Below are 18,701 nucleotides of genomic sequence, written 5' to 3'. Positions count from 1 at the left end.
TGATTCTAGTGAAAGATCCCCACACTTTGCACCGATCTTAGGGTGGTGATCGTTCAATCCAGTTACGAAAAGATCTGATCGGTACAAGCAGCCATCAACTTCTGTATTTGTATCCTTAAGAAGGAGCTGAATGCACATCTCTAATAAAAAATGGGTTGGAGCAAAGCTCTGGACTGTAGAGGTGTTTTGCCAGGTGGACAGCAAATATACCCACATGATTTGTGGACTCTCATCAGCTAATAAAATAAATTACTATATATACATTATACTTGAGCTCCTCCAATCAACAATGTTATATTTCATATATAGAAGCAATTGTATTAATAAAAAATAAATAGCTGCTTTACTGTGGTTTAAAAACATACTTTATGCTAACCTGACAAATTCATTTCTTTCATGGAGGTGTCCACAAGCCATCACATGTGGGATTAAACTTTAGTCCACCCATAGGAATAGTAGTATGTTTAGCAAGAGTAGAGATATCCCCATCAACTTTGGGGATCTTTTCCCAAAACTCCAATCTAACTGCTGGCAAAGGATACGATTTTTTAAACCTTGAAAAAGGACTAAAAGAAGTACCAGGCCTATTCCATTCCTTAGAAATCATATCAGAAATAGTATCAGGAACTGGAAAAACCTCTGGAGTACCCACAGGAGGTTTATAAACAGAATTTAAATGTTTACTAGTTTTAATATCAAGAGGACTAGTTTCCACAATATCAAATGTAATAAACACCTCTTTTAAGGAACGAATATACTCCATTTTAAATAAATAAGTAGATTTGTCAGTGTCAATATCTGAGGAAGGATCTTCTGAATCAGATAGATCCTCAACAGAGGAGGATAATTCAGTATGTTTTCGGTCATTTGAAATTTCATCAACTTTATGAGAAGTTTTAAAAGACCTTTTACGTTTATTAGAAGGCGGGATGGCAGACAAAGCCTTCTGAATCGCATCAGCAATAAAATCTTTTGAATTCACAGGTATATCATGTACATTAGATGTTGAAGGAACAACAGGCATTGCACTATTACTGATGCACACATTCTCTGCATGTAAAAGCTTATCATGACAACTATTACATACCACAGCTGGAGATATAATCTCCACAAATTTACAAAAAATGCACTTAGCTTTGGTAGAACTGGTATCAGGCAGTAGGGTTCCAACTGTGATTTCTGAGACAGGATCAGATTGAGACATCTTGCAAATGTAAGAGAAAAAAACAACATATAAAGCAAAATTATTAATTTCCTTATATGGCAGTTTCAGGAATGGGAAAAAAATGCAAACAGCATAGTCCTCTGAGCATAAAAAAGGCAAGGGGCATATAGGGAGTGGGGTTTAAATAATTAAATTATTTGGCACCAAGTATGACGCACAACGCAACTGAAATTTTTTTGGTGCTAACAACATCCGAAAATGTCATTGAAGACGCAACCTTGTGCAAAGAACTCGGCGTCAACTAAGACCCCGGAAATGATGAATTTGCGTCATCGGCCGTACGTACCTTCGCGGCAAAAAAATTCTCACGCCAAGAATGACGCAATAAACTTTGGCATTTTGCGCCCTTGTGAGCCTAATTTTTCCCGGGAAATTTAATGAAAAAAGCAGTCAATTTGAAAAAAGACTAAACCCCAGGTAAGAAAAATATTTCCTAAATATGTTTTTTCCAAAATATGAAACTGATAGTCTGCAAAAGGAAATATACATAAACCTGACTCATGGCAAATATATGTACAATACATATATTTAGAACTTTATATTAATGCATAAAGTGCCAAACCATAGCTGAGAGTGTCTTAAGTAATGAAAACATACTTACCGAAAGACATCCATCCACATATAGCAGATAGCCAAACCAGTACTGAAACAGTTATCAGTAGAGGTAATGGAATATAAGAGTATATCGTCGATCTGAATAAGGGAGGTAGGAGATGAATCTCTACAACCGATAACAGAGAACCTATGAAATAGATCTCCCACGAGGAAAACCATTGCATTCAATAGGTGATACTCCCTTCACATCCCTCTGACATTCACTGTACTCTGAGAGGAACCGGGCTTCAAAATGCTGAGAAGCGCATATCAACGTAGAAATCTTAGCACAAACTTACTTCACCACCTCCATAAGAGGCAAAGTTTGTAAAACTAAACTGTGGGTGTGGTGAGGGGTGTATTTATAGGCATTTTGAGGTTTGGGAAACTTTGCCCCTCCTGGTAGGATTGTATATCCCATACGTCACTAGCTTATGGACTCTTGCCAATTACATGAAAGAAATACTGTTTTTTACAAACTATGTTTTAAAAGACTAAGATACAAGCAATAAAGACATATATTCTTAGATAGCATACTTTTTCTTCACCAATAAATGTACTTAGTTTAATCTTTGAGAGTGTGTCCAGAGCCAATGACTGCAAAAATTTTAATTCTTCCAGAATTTTTTTTTCCAACATGTGGTACATGTAATCCTGGGGGTAACTGAAGCATTGTCAATGGGTACTCGAGCACTTGCTCATTCTTATTGTTTGACCTGATGCAGATAATGTAAATATTCAATGTATCACATAAATCAGTGTTCCTAAGTTCTACCCTGAATTATAGCTGATTATAGATCTCTGAGGACTGGAGTTACAAAACACTGATATAAAATGAGTCACAGGAAAAGTGATTGAGTCGATGATTCAATGTATCCTAACAAAATGTCCAGGTCCTCTGGCAGAAAAAAAAGCCCAAAAACATTAGAGAGCCACCACTATATTTAACCGTGGGTATGAGGTACTTTTCTATATGGCTACCTCGCTGTGTGCGCCAAACCCACATCTGGTGTTTATTGCCAAAAAGCTCTATTTTGGTTTCATCTGACCATAGAACCCGATCCCATTTGAAGTTCCATTAGTGTCTGGCAAACTGAAGACGCTTGACCTTGTTTTTGGATGAGACTAGAGGCTTTTTTCTTGAAACCCTTCCAAACAACTTGTGGTGATGTAGGTGACGTCAGATTGTAGTTTTGGAGACTTTCTGACTCCAAGATACAACTAACTTCGGCAATTATCCAGCTGTGATCCTTGGAGATATATGGCCACTTGAATTATCATCTTTACAATGCGTTGAGACAATATAGACAAACATCCTCTTTCAGGTTGATTCATTATATTTCCAGCTGACTCAAAATTCTTAATTATTGCCCTGATGGTGGAAGTGGGCATTTTCAATGCTTTTGCTATTTTCTTATAGCTACTTCCTATTTTGTGAAGCTCAATAAACATTTGCCGCACATCACAGCTATATTCCTTGGTCTTACCCGTTGTGATAAATGACTAAGGGAATCTGGTGTATGTGTTATATCATATTTATACCCCTGTGAAACAGGAAGTCATGGTTTAACAATATCCTGTTCCTTCTCACCCAGATGTACTAAAAATGTAAACTATCAATGGGAATATACTTCAAGGGATATTAAACCCAAATGTGTTCTTTAATGATTCAGATAGAGCATGCAACTGTAAGCAATTTTCTAATTTACTCCTATTATCAATTTTTCTTTGTTCTCTTGCTGATTAGTGGCTAAATGTAGCCACCAATAAGCAAGCACTATCCAGGGTGCTGAACCTCAATTCATTCCTGCTTTTCAAATAAAGAAAGTAAAAGAACAAATAAAAATTGATAATAGGAGTAAATTAGAAAGTTGCTTGATCTGAATCATGAAAGAAAAAAAAATTGTGTTCAGAATCAATTTAAAATATATTTTTCTCATATGAATTCATAGGGATGAAAATAATTGTGCCACACATATATTTAACAGATTTTTTTTTTAGATAAACCTGTGTTGTGTTTGCAATTGTTTGATATCCTTGAGAGCTGAGTGTTTTTGTGTATTTTGTTTTTAACAAAAGATCAAAAGGTTAAACAATAAAGACAATTTTTCACAGCCTTCTTTGCTTAGATTTACCAATGATTATACATATATAAATGTACATGATGTTACAACATACAACATGCTGGCAGTGCAGCTCAGAGTTGAGTATTCTATTAAATCAGGCAAGAAAGTCAATATTACTGCCTGCCAACACAGGCTTATTGTTTGTGGGCAATGAGCTGGGGCACTACTAGCAAAACTATGGAAGATAAATGCATTTTCCAAGGCTACAATCTCACATGAATGAATAATTGTGCAAGACACACAGCTCTGGGAAAGCAACCACAGAAATCACAGATAAAATGCAAGGTCACATTAGCAGTAGTTTTTTTTTTTTTTTTTAAAAAAAAGGCTTCTATCTGAAACATTATCTACTTGGCCAAATCACATGAAGACTGCGTTTATGACATCTATAGAAAGCTACAATTGTCTTTTGTCTTGTTGTTTAGATGCTACAGATCTTGAGTGTTTGTCTCGATTTGTTAAGGCACAAACAGGTCAAGATTTAAAGAGATATTAAACAGTATGATATTGTAATATAGAATGTTTAGTTTAATAATGTATAGTTAAAACACTCTGCAATATACTTTCATTATTCATTTTGTCACATTTTCGTGTAATTTAACTCTAAAAACTGTTGGTTTTCTAAATCCCATTGAGTTTCTGTAAGGTAATGAGTGCTGCCATGTTTGAACTTAAGTTCTCATCTCATTGTCCTGCTGTGAAAAATTAAGGACAGATATAAAACAGGCAATAAATAGGCTACACTAACAAGGTTGTTTCCACACAGCCTTGTTTACACAAAATACATATATACACTCTGGAAGCCTTTCCACTCATATACATTTAAACATGAAAAATTATTTTTAATCAGTTTTAAGATTTTAAAATATGTTTTACTGTGTTTTTAATGTAAATATTTTACATTCCAATGTTCTTAAATTAGAAGAAAATGTTCTTTGTATTTCTCTCTCGCTCATATATATATTGGGATTGGAAACAATGTATTCTTTTTTTTTTAGTTTTCTGTGGGAAGAGCAAACCTTCTGACTTGACTAGATTTGTGAATGGGCTACACCAGTGCTTTCCAAACTGCGTGTCGGGACACACTAGTGTGTCGGCAGCAGTGTGTAGGTGTGTCCCTGCTTCAGCACAATTTTTTTTTAATTTTTTTTTTTGGTTTCTGACTTTCCGCCTGCCTACTACGCATATCACATGGTTGACACGTGATTGATACCTAGTGGGTCACAGATCATCTTAACCAATTGGCACAGCTCAGTGGGAACTGAAACTGTTCCCATTGGCGGCACATTGGCTCCTGACTGCACGTGTAGTCTCCTTAATTGGCTCATGACTGCATGTGTAGTCAGGGAGTGGGACAGCAGTATGTTTGCAGCGCGGGCAGTAGTCAATCAGTCTCACCGAGCTCTGAGGGCGGCAGCTTAAATGCTGAGCTGAAGTTAGTGGGGGTTTTTTGCAACTAGCTCCCAGTAGTGCATTGCTGCTCCTGCTCTTGATATATGGATAGGAAGGGGAAGCTTAAAAATGCGAGTGTCTAATATTCCACCAAATATTCAGAAACTGTGTTCATCCTATCAACCTCATACATCCCATTAAAATAGTAAGTAGATATTGGTGATATTAAACTTTTTTTTATTCTTGCACATACTTACTGTTACTTGTAAATACATTTAATTATTTTATCATTTATGTATGTGTCCGTATCACTTAAAACAAGTTAGTTTAATCTACTTTTTGCTAGTACAACTGAATTACTGTGTCGCGAAATGATGTAGGTCTAAAAAGTGTGTCACCGACATGAAAAGTTTGGAAAGCTCTGAGCTACACAATGAGTTATTCTCTACATTTTGTACCTAGTGGAGGATTTCAAACTCACTTTTCGCCTCCCCATAATTTTAAAAGTTGTTTCATAAATATATATTTATAGTAAAACATATAGACTGCACTCACTGGATTTGGGGAAAAAAATAGTTTTCTTTTGTTATATCATAGTGACGTTTCGGGATCCACAAACCCCTTCCTCAGACCAAACAACTGTTTGTCTGAGGAAGGGGTCTGTGGATCCCGAATTATCACTATGATATAACAAAATAAATCTATTATTTTTCCACAAATCCAGTGAGTGCAGTCTATATATTTTACTATTGAAATGTAATCCTATGGAATAATAGATTTATTTTGTTATATCATAGTGATGTTTCGGGATCCACAGACCCCTTCCTCAGACCAACAGTTGTTTGGTCTGAGGAAGGGGTTTGTGGATCCCGAAACGTCACTATGATATAACAAAATCATTTTTTTAATTTTTTTTTCACAAATCCAGTGAGTGCAGTCTATATATTTTACTATAAATATATATTTATGAAACAACTTTTAAAATTATGGGGAGGCGAAAAATGAGTTTGAAATCCTACACTAAAATCCTCCACTAGGTACAAAATGTTGAGAATAACTCATCGTGTAGCCCATTCACAAATCTAGTCAAGTCAGAAGGTTTGCTTTTCCCACCGAAAACTAAAAAAAAGAATACATTGTTTCCAATGCAGCAAATGATTCTGGGTAAGACATGCAAATGAGGTTCACAATATATATATATATATATATATATATATATATATATATATATATATATATATATATATATATATATATATATATATATAAGGCAAAAAGGTCCCGGAGGGGTCCAGTACAGCAAAGAACACTGAGCACTGAGTACTCAAGCTTTGAAAAGTCCTGGTGAGTGCACTCTTCATTACTTTCTATTTACCTATCTGCTGCACCCTGGGCATGTGATTTGGATTTCTGGAGTGCTTGTCTACTTTGAATTTTATATATATATATATATATATATATATATATATATATATATATATATATATATACATATACACACACACAGGTCGCCCTTGTTTTACAACGGTTCAATTTACACCGTTTCAGAATAACAACCTTTTTTTCCAGTCATGTGACTGCTATTAAAAAGCATTGAGAAAGCAGTGCATTTATAAAAATAGCCAGTAGGTGGAGCTGTCCGCTTATGTTGCAGCAAAGCCAAGCAGGCTGAAATGAATCAGTTTAACCAGACCTGAGCTATTGAGCAGATTTCAAAGGAACAAGATCTTCCTGTCTATAAATCAGTCCAGATTGGAATGCATTGAAAGAACTGTTTGCAGAAAAATGCAAGTGAAGTCTGTGTTGTGTGATTATTTTATTAGGTTTATAATGCTGTTTAGCAAATGTTTTTGTTCATTTAACTTAGTTTAATTATATATTCTGTGTTGTGTGATTATTTTATTAGGTTTATAATGCTGTGTAGCATTCAAAGTCTTCATTTCAAAGCTTTAAACATAATGTATTAGGTGTTACTTATGACAATTTTGAGAGGGGCCTGGAACCTATCTCCCTCATTATATACTGGATTTCAATTTACAATGGTTTCGATTTACAACCATTCCTTCTGGAACCTAACCCCGGCGTAAACTGAGGGCTACCTGTGTATATATATATATATATATATATATATATATATATATATATATATAAGAGAGAGAGAGAGAGAGAAATACAAAGAACATTTTCTTCTAATTGAAGAACATTAGAATGTAAAATATTTACATTAAAACACAGTAAAACATATTTTAAAATCTTAAAATTGATTAAAAATAATTTTTCATATTTAAATGTATATGTTTGGAAAGGCTTCCAGAGTGTATATATGTATTTTGTGTAAACAAGGCTGTGTGGAAACAACCTTTTTAGTGTAGCCTATTTCATTGCCTGTTTTATATCTGTCCTTAATTTTTCACAGCAGGACGATGAGATGAGAACTTAAGTTGGGGTTTTATTCAAATCTATTCATTGTCCCAAAGAAAGAAAATTCATTCATACCAGTTTTGGATCTAAAGATTTTGAATAGATATGTAAGAGTACCAGCTTTCAAAATGGTGAGTATAAGGACTATTCTGCCTTTTGTTCAGCAAGGGCATTATATGTCCACAATAGACTTACAGGATGCATATCTTCATATTCCGATTCATCCAGATCACTATCAGTTCCTGAGATTCTCTTTTCTAGACAAGCATTACCAATTTGTTGCTCTTCCTTTTGGCCTAGCGACAGCTCCAAGAATCTTTTCAAAGGTTCTCGGTGCCCTACTCTCTGTAATCAGAGAACGGGGTATTGCAGTGTTTCCTTATTTGGACGATATCTTGGTACTTGCTCCGTCTTTACGTTCTGCAGAATCTCACACAAATCAACTAGTGTTGTTTCTTCAAAAACATGGTTGGAGGATCAATTTACAAAAAAAGTTTTTTGATTCCTCAGACAAGGGTAACCTTTTTAGGTTTCCAGATAGATTCAGTGTCCCTAACAGACAAGAGACGATTAAAATTGGTTTCAGCTTGCCTTCAGTCTCAATTATTCCCTTCAGTGGCTATGTGCATGGAAGTTTTAGGTCTCATGACTGCAGCATCGGACGTGATCCCCTATGCTCGTTTTCATATGAGACCTCTCCAGCTTTGTATGCTGAACCAATAGTGCAGGGATTATTCAAGGATATCACAATTAATATCCTTAAATCCCAATGTTCGACTCTCTCTGACTTTGTAGTTAGATGATCATCGTATGATTCTAGGGGCCTCTTTCGTTCGTCCAACCTGGACTGTGATCACAACAGATGCAAGTCTTTCAGGTTGGGGGGCTGTTTGGGGATCTCTGACAGCACAAGGGGTTTGGAAATCTCAAGAGGCGAGATTACCAATATTACCAATTCTCAGGGCTCTTCAGTTTTGGCCTCTGTTGAAAAGAGAACCATTCATTTGTTTTCAGACAGACAATATCACAACTGTGGCATATGTCGATCATCAGGGTGGGACTCACAGTCCCCAAGCTATGAAAGAAGTATCTTGGATACTTGTTTGGGTGGAATCCAGCTCCTGTCTAATTTATGCGGTTCATATCCCAGGTATAGACAATTGGGAAGCGGATTACCTCAGTCGTCAGACTTTACATCCAGGGGAGTGGTCAATTCCCCCAGAGGTGTTTTCTTAAGTTGTTCAGATGTGGGGTCTTCCAGAAATAGATCTGATGGCATCTCATCTAAACAAGAAACTTCCCAGGTACCTGTCCAGGTCCAGAGATCCTCAGGCGGAAGCAGTGGATGCGTTGACACTTCCCTTGGTTATATCATCCTGCTTATATTGTCCCACCTCTAGTTCTTCTGCCAAGAGTGATCTCCAAAATCATCATGGAACAATCATTTGTGCTGCTGGTGGCTCCAGCATGGCCTCACAGGTTTTGTTATGCGGATCGTGTCCGGATGTCCAGTTGCCAACCTTGGCCACTTCCATTAAGGCCAGACCTTCTATCTCAAGGTCCGTTTTTTCATCAGAATCTCAAATCATTAAATTTGAAGGTATGGAAATTGAACGCTTAGTGCTTAGTCATAGAGGTTTTTCTGACTCCTAGATTTCTAGAAAGATTTATTATCGAGTTTGGAAGGCTTACATTTCATGGTGTTCTTCTCATTCTCTTCTTTTAGAATTCCAAGAATTTTACAGTTTCTTCAGGATGGTTTGGATAAAGGTTTGTCTGCAAGTTCCTTGAAAGGACAAATCTCGGCTAAGCTTCCTGATATTCATTGTTTTGTGCAGGCTTTGGTTCGTATCAAGCCTGTCATTAAATCAATCTCTCCTCCTTGGAGTCTTAATTTGGTGTTGAAGGCTTTACAGGCTCCTCCATTTGAGCCTATGCATTCTTTGGACATTAAACTACTTTCTTGGAAAGTGTTGTTCCTTTTGGCCATCTCTTCTGCTAGAAGAGTTTCTGAATTATCTGCTCTCTCTTGTGAATCTCTTTTTCAGATTTTTCATCAGGATAAGGCAGTTTTGCCGACTTCCTTTAAATTCTTACCTAAGGTTGTGAATTCTAACAACATTAATAGAGAAATTGTTGTCCCTTCTTTGTGTCCTAATCCTAAGAATTCTTTGGAGAGATTTTTACATTCTTTGGATGTGATGAGAGCTCTGAAATATTATGTTGAAGCTACTAAAGTTTTCAGGAAGACTTCCAGTCTATTTGTGAGCTTTTCTGGTTCCAGGAAAGGTCAGAAGGTTTCTGCCGTTTCCTTGGCTTCGTGGTTAAAGCTTTTGATTCATCAAGCTTATTTGGAGTCGGGTCAAGCCCCGCCTCAGAGAATTGCAGCTCATTCTACTAGATCAGTCTCCACTTCCTGGGCTTTTAAAAATGAAGCTTCAGTTGATCAGATTTGCAAAGCTGCAACTTGGTCTTCTTTGCATTCATTTACTAAATTCTATCATTTTGATGTATTTGCTTCTTCGGAAGCAGTTTTTGGTAGAAAACTTCTTCAGGCAGCTGTTTCAGTTTGATTCTTCTGCTTCCGATTTAAGTTTTTTATTTTCAATTATGAGACTAAACTTATGTTTTGGGTTGTGGATTCATGGCTGTTTTTATTTTTATCCCTCCCTCTCTAGTGACTCTTGCGTGGAGTTCCACTTCTTGGGTATTGCTATCCCATACGTCACTAGCTCATGGACTCTTGCCAATTACATGAAAGAAAACATAATTTATGTAAGAACTTACCTGATAAATTCACTTCTTTCATATTGGCAAGAGTCCATGAGGCCCACCCTTTTTATGGTGGTTATGATTTTTTTTGTATAAAGCACAATTATTTCCAAATTCCTTTATTGATGCTTTTTACTCCTTTCATATCACCACACTACTTGGCTACTCGTTAAAATGAATTGTGGGTGTGGTGAGGGGTGTATTTATAGGCATTTTGAGGTTTGGGAAACTTTGACCCTCCTGGTAGGATTGTATATCCCACACGTCACTAGCTCATGGACTCTTGCCAATATGAAAGAAATGAATTTATCAGGTAAGTTCTTACATAAATTATGTTTTTCCATGGAATTCCCATAGCGCCCGTATTACGAGTTTTGCGTTCTGGCTAAAAAGCGAGTGTTACAGCCTAAAACGACAAGATCTGTACCGCCATCTAAAGTCAGTAGTTATGAGTTTTACGCTACAAATCTGAATCAGCCAATAGAATGAGAGCTGCTTAAATCCTATTGGCTGATTTGAACAGCCAATAGGATTTAAGCAGCTCTAATTCTATTGGCTGATTCATCATCAAATAGAATTAGAGCTGCTTAAATCCTATTGGCTGATTTGAACAGCCAATAGGATTTTAGCAGCTCTAATTCCTATTGGCTGATTCAAATTTTTCAACCGGATGTCTTCTTCGAGGCCGTCTGGATGAAGACTTCTCGCCGCTTGAATCAGGACTTCGCCGCCGGGATGAAGATTGAAGAGGCCGTCTGGATGAAGACTTCTCGCCGCCTGGATCAGGACTTCAACTCCGGGATGAAGATCGTTCAAGCGGGACTTCAAAAACTAAGTGGATTGTCAGGGGTTAGTGTTAGGCTTTTTTAAGGGTTTATTGGGTGGGTTTTATTTTTTAGTTTAGGGTCTGTGCAGTAAAGAGCTAAATGCCCTTTTAAGGGCAATGCCCATACAAATGCCCTTTTCAGGGCAATGGGTAGCTTGGGTTTTTTAAGTAGTTTTTTTTTTTATTTTGTGAGTTTGGGGGTTGGGGGTATGTAATGTTAGTGGGTATTTGTATTTTTATTTGATAAACAGAGCTGATTTCTTTAGGGCAATGCCCTACAAAAGGCCCTTTTAAGGGCCATTGGTAGTTTATTCTAGATTAGGTTTTTTTTATTTTGGGGTGTTTTTTATGGGTATTAGAATAGGAATATTTTTTTATTTTTGATAATTTGTTTGTTATTTTGTGTAATGTATATTTTTAGGGGGTGTTTTTTTTTTTTTTTTAGAAAAAGAGCTGTTTAACTTAGGGCAATGCCCTACAAAAGGCCCTTTTAAGGCCCCCCAAAAGGCCCTTTTAAGGGCCCTTGATAGCTTGGGGGGTGGGGGTTTGTATAATGTTAGGGGGTCTCTGTATTATTTTTTGGAGCAAAAGAGTTGTTTAACTCAGGGCAATGCCCTACAAAAACATAATTTATGTAAGAACTTACCTGATAAATTAATTTCTATCATATTAGCAAGAGTCCATGAGCTAGTGACATATGGGATATACATTCCTACCAGGAGGGGCAAAGTTTCCCAAACCTTAAAATGCCTATAAATACACCCCTCACCACACCCACAATTCAGTTTAACGAATAGCCAAGAAGTGGGGTGATAAGAAAAAAGTGCGAAAGCATATAAAATAAGGAATTGGAATAATTGTGCTTTATACAAAACAATCATAACCACCACAAAAAAGGGCGGGCCTCATGGACTCTTGCTAATATGAAAGAAATTAATTTATCAGGTAAGTTCTTACATAAATTATGTTTTCTTTCATGTAATTAGCAAGAGTCCATGAGCTAGTGACGTATGGGATAATGACTACCCAAGATGTGGATCTTTCCACGCAAGAGTCACTAGAGAGGGAGGGATAAAATAAAGACAGCCAATTCCTGCTGAAAATAATCCACACCCAAAATAAAGTTTAATGAAAAACATAAACAGAAGATTCAAACTGAAACCGCTGCCTGAAGTACTTTTCTACCAAAAACTGCTTCAGAAGAAGAAAATACATCAAAATGGTAGAATTTAGTAAAAGTATGCAAAGAGGACCAAGTTGCTGCTTTGCAAATCTGATCATTCCTAAACGCCCAGGAAGTAGAAACTGACCTAGTAGAATGAGCTGTAATCCTTTGAGGCGGAGTTTTACCCGACTCGACATAGGCATGATGAATTAAAGATTTCAACCAAGATGCCAAAGAAATGGCAGAAGCTTTCTGGCCTTTTCTAGAACCGGAAAAGATAACAAATAGACTAGAAGTCTTTCGGAAAGACTTAGTAGCTTCAACATAATATTTCAAAGCTCTAACAACATCCAAAGAATGCAACGATTTCTCCTTAGAATTCTTAGGATTAGGACATAATGAGGGAACTACAATTTCTCTACTAATGTTGTTGGAATTCACAACCTTAGGTAAAAATTCAAAAGAAGTTCGCAACACCGCCTTATCCTGATGTAAAATCAGAAAAGGAGACTCACAAGAAAGAGCGGATAATTCAGAGACTCTTCTGGCAGAAGAGATCGCCAAAAGGAACAAAACTTTCCAAGAAAGTAATTTAATGTCCAATGAATGCATGGGTTCAAAAGGAGGAGCTTGAAGAGCCCCCAGAACCAAATTCAAACTCCAAGGAGGAGAAATTGACTTAATGACAGGCTTTATACGAAACAAAGCTTGTACAAAACAATGAATATCAGGAAGATTAGCAATCTTTCTGTGAAAAAGAACAGAAAGAGCAGAGATTTGTCCTTTCAAAGAACTTGCGGATAAACCTTTATCTAAACCATCCTGAAGAAACTGTAAAATTCTCGGAATTCTAAAAGAATGCCAAGAAAAATGATGAGAAAGACACCAAGAAATATAAGTCTTCCAGACTCTATAATATATCTCTCTGGATACAGATTTACGAGCCTGTAACATAGTAATCACAGAGTCAGAGAAACCTCTTTGACCAAGAATCAAGCGTTCAATCTCCATACCTTTAAATTTAAGGATTTGAGATCCTGATGGAAAAAAGGACCTTGCGACAGAAGGTCTGGTCTTAGCGGAAGAGTCCACGGATGGCAAGAGGCCATCCGGACAAGATCCGCATACCAAAACCTGTGAGGCCATGCCGGAGCTACCAGCAGAACAAACGAGCATTCCTTCAGAATCTTGGAGATTACTCTTGGAAGAAGAACTAGAGGCGGAAAGATATAGGCAGGATGATACTTCCAAGGAAGTGATAATGCATCCACTGCTTCCGCCTGAGGATCCCGGGATCTGGACAGATACCTGGGAAGTTTCTTGTTTAGATGAGACGCCATCAGATCTATTTCTGGAAGCTCCCACATTTGAACAATCTGAAGAAATACCTCTGGGTGAAGAGACCATTCGCCCGGATGCAACGTTTGGCGACTGAGATAATCCGCTTCCCAATTGTCTATACCTGGGATATGAACCGCAGAGATTAGACAGGAGCTGGATTCCGCCCAAACCAGAATTCGAGATACTTCTTTCATAGCCAGAGGACTGTGAGTCCCTCCTTGATGATTGATGTATGCCACAGTTGTGACATTGTCTGTCTGAAAACAAATGAACGATTCTCTCTTCAGAAGAGGCCAAGACTGAAGAGCTCTGAAAATTGCACGGAGTTCCAAAATATTGATCGGTAATCTCACCTCCTGAGATTCCCAAACTCCTTGTGCCGTCAGAGATCCCCACACAGCTCCCCAACCTGTAAGACTTGCATCTGTTGAAATTACAGTCCAGGTCGGAAGAACAAAAGAAGCCCCCTGAAGTGTCGTACAATCGGTTTTAAAGATATTAATTGAGATATCTTCGTGTAATCCCTGCACCATTGATTCAGCATACAGAGCTGAAGAGGTCGCATGTGAAAACGAGCAAAGGGGATCGCGTCCGATGCAGCAGTCATAAGACCTAGAATTTCCATGCATAAGGCTACCGAAGGGAATGATTGTGACTGAAGGTTTCGACAAGCTGAAATCAATTTTAGACGTCTCTTGTCTGTCAAAGACAGAGTCATGGACACTGAATCTATCTGGAAACCCAGAAAGGTTACCCTTGTCTGAGGAATCAATGAACTTTTTAGTGAATTGATCCTCCAACCATGATCTTGAAGAAACAACACAAGTCGATTCGTATGAGATTCTGCTAAATGTAAAGACTGAGCAAGTACCAAGATATCGTCCAAATAAGGAAATACCACAATACCCTGTTCTCTGATTACAGACAGAAGGGCACCGAGAACCTTTGTAAAAATTCTTGGAGCTGTAGCTAGGCCAAACGGCAGAGCCACAAACTGGTAATGCTTGTCCAGAAAAGAGAATCTCAGGAACTGATAATGATCTGGATGAATCGGAATATGCAGATATGCATCCTGTAAATCTATTGTGGACATATAATGCCCTTGCTGAACAAAAGGCAAGATAGTCCTTACAGTTACCATTTTGAACGTTGGTATCCTTACATAACGATTCAATATTTTTAGATCCAGAACTGGTCTGAAGGAATTCTCCTTCTTTGGTACAATGAAGAGATTTGAATAAAACCCCAGCCCCTGTTCCAGAACTGGAACTGGCATAATTACTCCAGCCAACTCTAGATCTGAAACACATTTCAGAAATGCTTGAGCTTTCACTGGATTTACTGGGACAGGGGAAAGAAAAAATCTCTTTGCAGGAGGTCTTATCTTGAAACCAATTCTGTACCCTTCTGAAACAATGTTCTGAATCCAAAGATTGTGAACAGAATTGATCCAAATTTCTTTGAAAAAACGTAACCTGCCCCCTACCAGCTGAGCTGGAATGAGGGCCGCACCTTCATGTGGACTTAGAAGCTGGCTTTGCTTTTCTAGAAGGCTTGGATTTATTCCAGACTGGAGATGGTTTCCAAACTGAAACTGCTCCTGAGGATGAAGGATCAGGCTTTTGTTCTTTGTTGAAACGAAAGGAACGAAAACGATTATTAGCCCTGTTTTTACCCTTAGATTTTTTATCCTGTGGTAAAAAAGTTCCTTTCCCACCAGTAACAGTTGAGATAATAGAATCCAACTGAGAACCAAATAATTTGTTACCCTGGAAAGAAATGGAAAGTAGAGTCGATTTAGAAGACATATCAGCATTCCAAGCTTTAAGCTATAAAGCTCTTCTAGCTAAAATAGCTAGAGACATAAACCTGACATCAACTCTGATAATATCAAAAATGGCATCACAGATAAAATTATTAGCATGTTGAAGAAGAATAATAATATTATGAGAATCATGATCTGTTACTTGTTGCGCTAAAGTTTCCAACCAAAAAGTTGAAGCTGCAGCAACATCAGCCAATGATATAGCAGGTCTAAGAAGATTACCTGAACACAGATAAGCTTTTCTTAGAAAGGATTCAATTTTCCTATCTAAAGGATCCTTAAACGAAGTACCATCTGACGTAGGAATAGTAGTACGTTTAGCAAGGGTAGAAATAGCCCCATCAACTTTAGGGATTTTGTCCCAAAATTCTAATCTGTCAGACGGCACAGGATATAATTGCTTAAAACGTTTAGAAGGAGTAAATGAATTACCCAAATTATTCCATTCTCTGGAAATTACTTCAGAATTAGCACCAGGAACAGGAAAAACTTCTGGAATAACCACAGGAGATTTAAAGACCTTATCTAAACGTTTAGATTTAGTATCAAGAGGACCAGAATCCTCAATTTCTAAAGCAATTAGTACTTCTTTAAGTAAAGAACGAATAAATTCCATTTTAAATAAATATGAAGATTTATCAGCATCAATCTCTGAGACAGAATCCTCTGAACCAGAAGAGTCATTAGAATCAGAATGATGATGTTCATTTAAAAATTCATCTGTATAAAGAGAAGTTTTAAAATATTTTTTATGTTTACTAGAAGGAGGAATAACAGACATAGCCTTCTTGATGGATTCAGAAACAAAATCTCTTATGTTATCAGGAACATTCTGAACATTAGATGTTGATGGAACTGCAACAGGTAATGGTACATTACTAAAGGAAATATTATCTGCATTAACAAGTTTGTCATGACAATTAATACAAACAAAAGCTGGAGGAATAGCTACCAAAAGTTTACAGCAGATACACTTAGCTTTGGTAGGTCCAGCACCAGACAGCGATTTTCCTGAAGTATCTTCTGACTCAGATGCAACGTGAGACATCTTGCAATATGTAAGAGAAAAACCAACATATAAAGCAAAATTGATCAAATTCCTTAAATGACAGTTTCAGGAATGGGAAAAAATGCCAAGGAACAAGCTTCTAGCAACCAGAAGCAAAGAAAAAATGAGACTTAAATAATGTGGAGACAAAAGCGACGCCCACATTTTTTTAGCGCCAAATAAGACGCCCACATTATTTGGCGCCTAAATGCTTTTGCCGCCAAAAATGACGCCACGTCCGTAACGCCGACATTTTTGGCGCAAAAGAACGTCAAAAAATGACGCAACTTCCGGCGACACGTATGACGCCGGAAACAGAAAAGATTTTTTGCGCCAAAAAAGTCCGCGCTAAGAATGACGCAATAAAATGAAGCATTTTCAGCCCCCGCGAGCTTAACAGCCCACAGGGAAAAAAGTCAAATTTTTAAGGTAAGAAAAATATTTGATTCAAGTGCATTATCCCAAATATGAAACTGACTGTCTGAAAATAAGGAATGTTGAACATCCTGAGTCAAGGCAAATAAATGTTTGAATACATATATTTAGAACTTTATTAAAAAAGTGCCCAACCATAGCTTAGAGTGTTACAGAAAATAAGACTTACTTACCCCAGGACACTCATCTACATGTTTGTAGAAAGCCAAACCAGTACTGAAACGAAAATCAGCAGAGGTAATGGTATATATATATAAGAGTATATCGTCGATCTGAAAAGGGAGGTAAGAGATGAATCTCTACGACCGATAACAGAGAACCTATGAAATAGACCCCGTAGAAGGAGATCATTGAATTCAAACAGGCAATACTCTCCTCACATCCCTCTGACATTCACTGCACGCTGAGAGGAAAACCGGGCTCCAACCTGCTGCGGAGCGCATATCAACGTAGAATCTAGCACAAACTTACTTCACCACCTCCATAGGAGGCAAAGTTTGTAAAACTGAATTGTGGGTGTGGTGAGGGGTGTATTTATAGGCATTTTAAGGTTTGGGAAACTTTGCCCCTCCTGGTAGGAATGTATATCCCATACGTCACTAGCTCATGGACTCTTGCTAATTACATGAAAGAAAGGCCCTTTTAAGGGCCCTTGGTAGTTTATTCTAGATTAGGCTTTTTTATTTTGTGGGTGTTTTTTTTTTGTAAAAGGGTATTAGAAAAGGAATCTTTATTTTTTTGGATAATTTAGTTTAGTTTTTTTTGTAATGGTAGTTTTTTTTAGTCCGACCGAGGAGATTGACAGCTCCTGCCCGCGCGTGATTGGCAGGATTGCACGCGAGTGCAAAATAGCGCTCGCGAGCAATTGTAAATTCCTCCGGGGAAATTCTCCCCGCTAGAGGCGAGCTGAGGCGGACAGGGGTACGCATATGCGCCCCTGTCTGACTCAGCTTTGATAAATCGACCCTTTAGGGCTCGATTTATCAAGCCCTTCACCTCCCTACAACTGCATGTTCTCACAAGAGAACCTGCTATCAGTATTTATCAAGCAGCGGTCATCAGACTGCTGCTCCCTACACTCTTCTCCAACTCTTTGGAGGAAAATTTAAATCTCCCCGGTCTTGTCCAACTGGGGAGACTGACAGCTCCTGCCTGCCCGTGATTGGCTGTGCTCGTGCAGGGGGCAGTGTTCCACAAGATCGCAAAATAGCGCTCTTGTGCAATGCTGAATTCCGGCAGCGTATTGCTGCCCGCCACAGGCAAGCTGGGGTGCACAGGGGCACAAATATGTATGCCTTTGAGCCCTTACAAGCTTTTTCAGCAGCTGTGGTGCTGGGTTTACAAAAATAAAAAAAATTTTTTTTGGCAAAATGACCTTTTTAAATGCTTTAAAACATTTATTTTGCAGGCATTTTGAAATGCAGTAATTCATTTCTGGTGCATATTTAACTGACAAAATCAGTTAAATAAGCACACAATTTAAGGCACAGAATCTTGGATTAGTCACATTTTAGTACGTAAAAAAGAAAAA

At 37.7% G+C, this 18,701-nt stretch overlaps 1 protein-coding gene across 1 annotated transcript in view; it reads right to left on the bottom strand.

Annotated features, from left to right (window-relative positions):
• The window catches only part of MARK1 (microtubule affinity regulating kinase 1), a 554,415-nt gene that overhangs the window by 141,941 nt on the left and 393,773 nt on the right, over window positions 1-18,701 (bottom strand). The gene's annotated exons all lie outside the window — the stretch shown is intronic.

Source organism: Bombina bombina, chromosome 4 (genome assembly GCF_027579735.1).
Source record: "Bombina bombina isolate aBomBom1 chromosome 4, aBomBom1.pri, whole genome shotgun sequence".
In the NCBI taxonomy this organism is placed as follows: Eukaryota; Metazoa; Chordata; class Amphibia; order Anura; family Bombinatoridae; genus Bombina; species Bombina bombina.
Note: the sequence above shows the minus strand (reverse complement) of the source record. Positions and strands in the feature narration are given on the sequence as shown.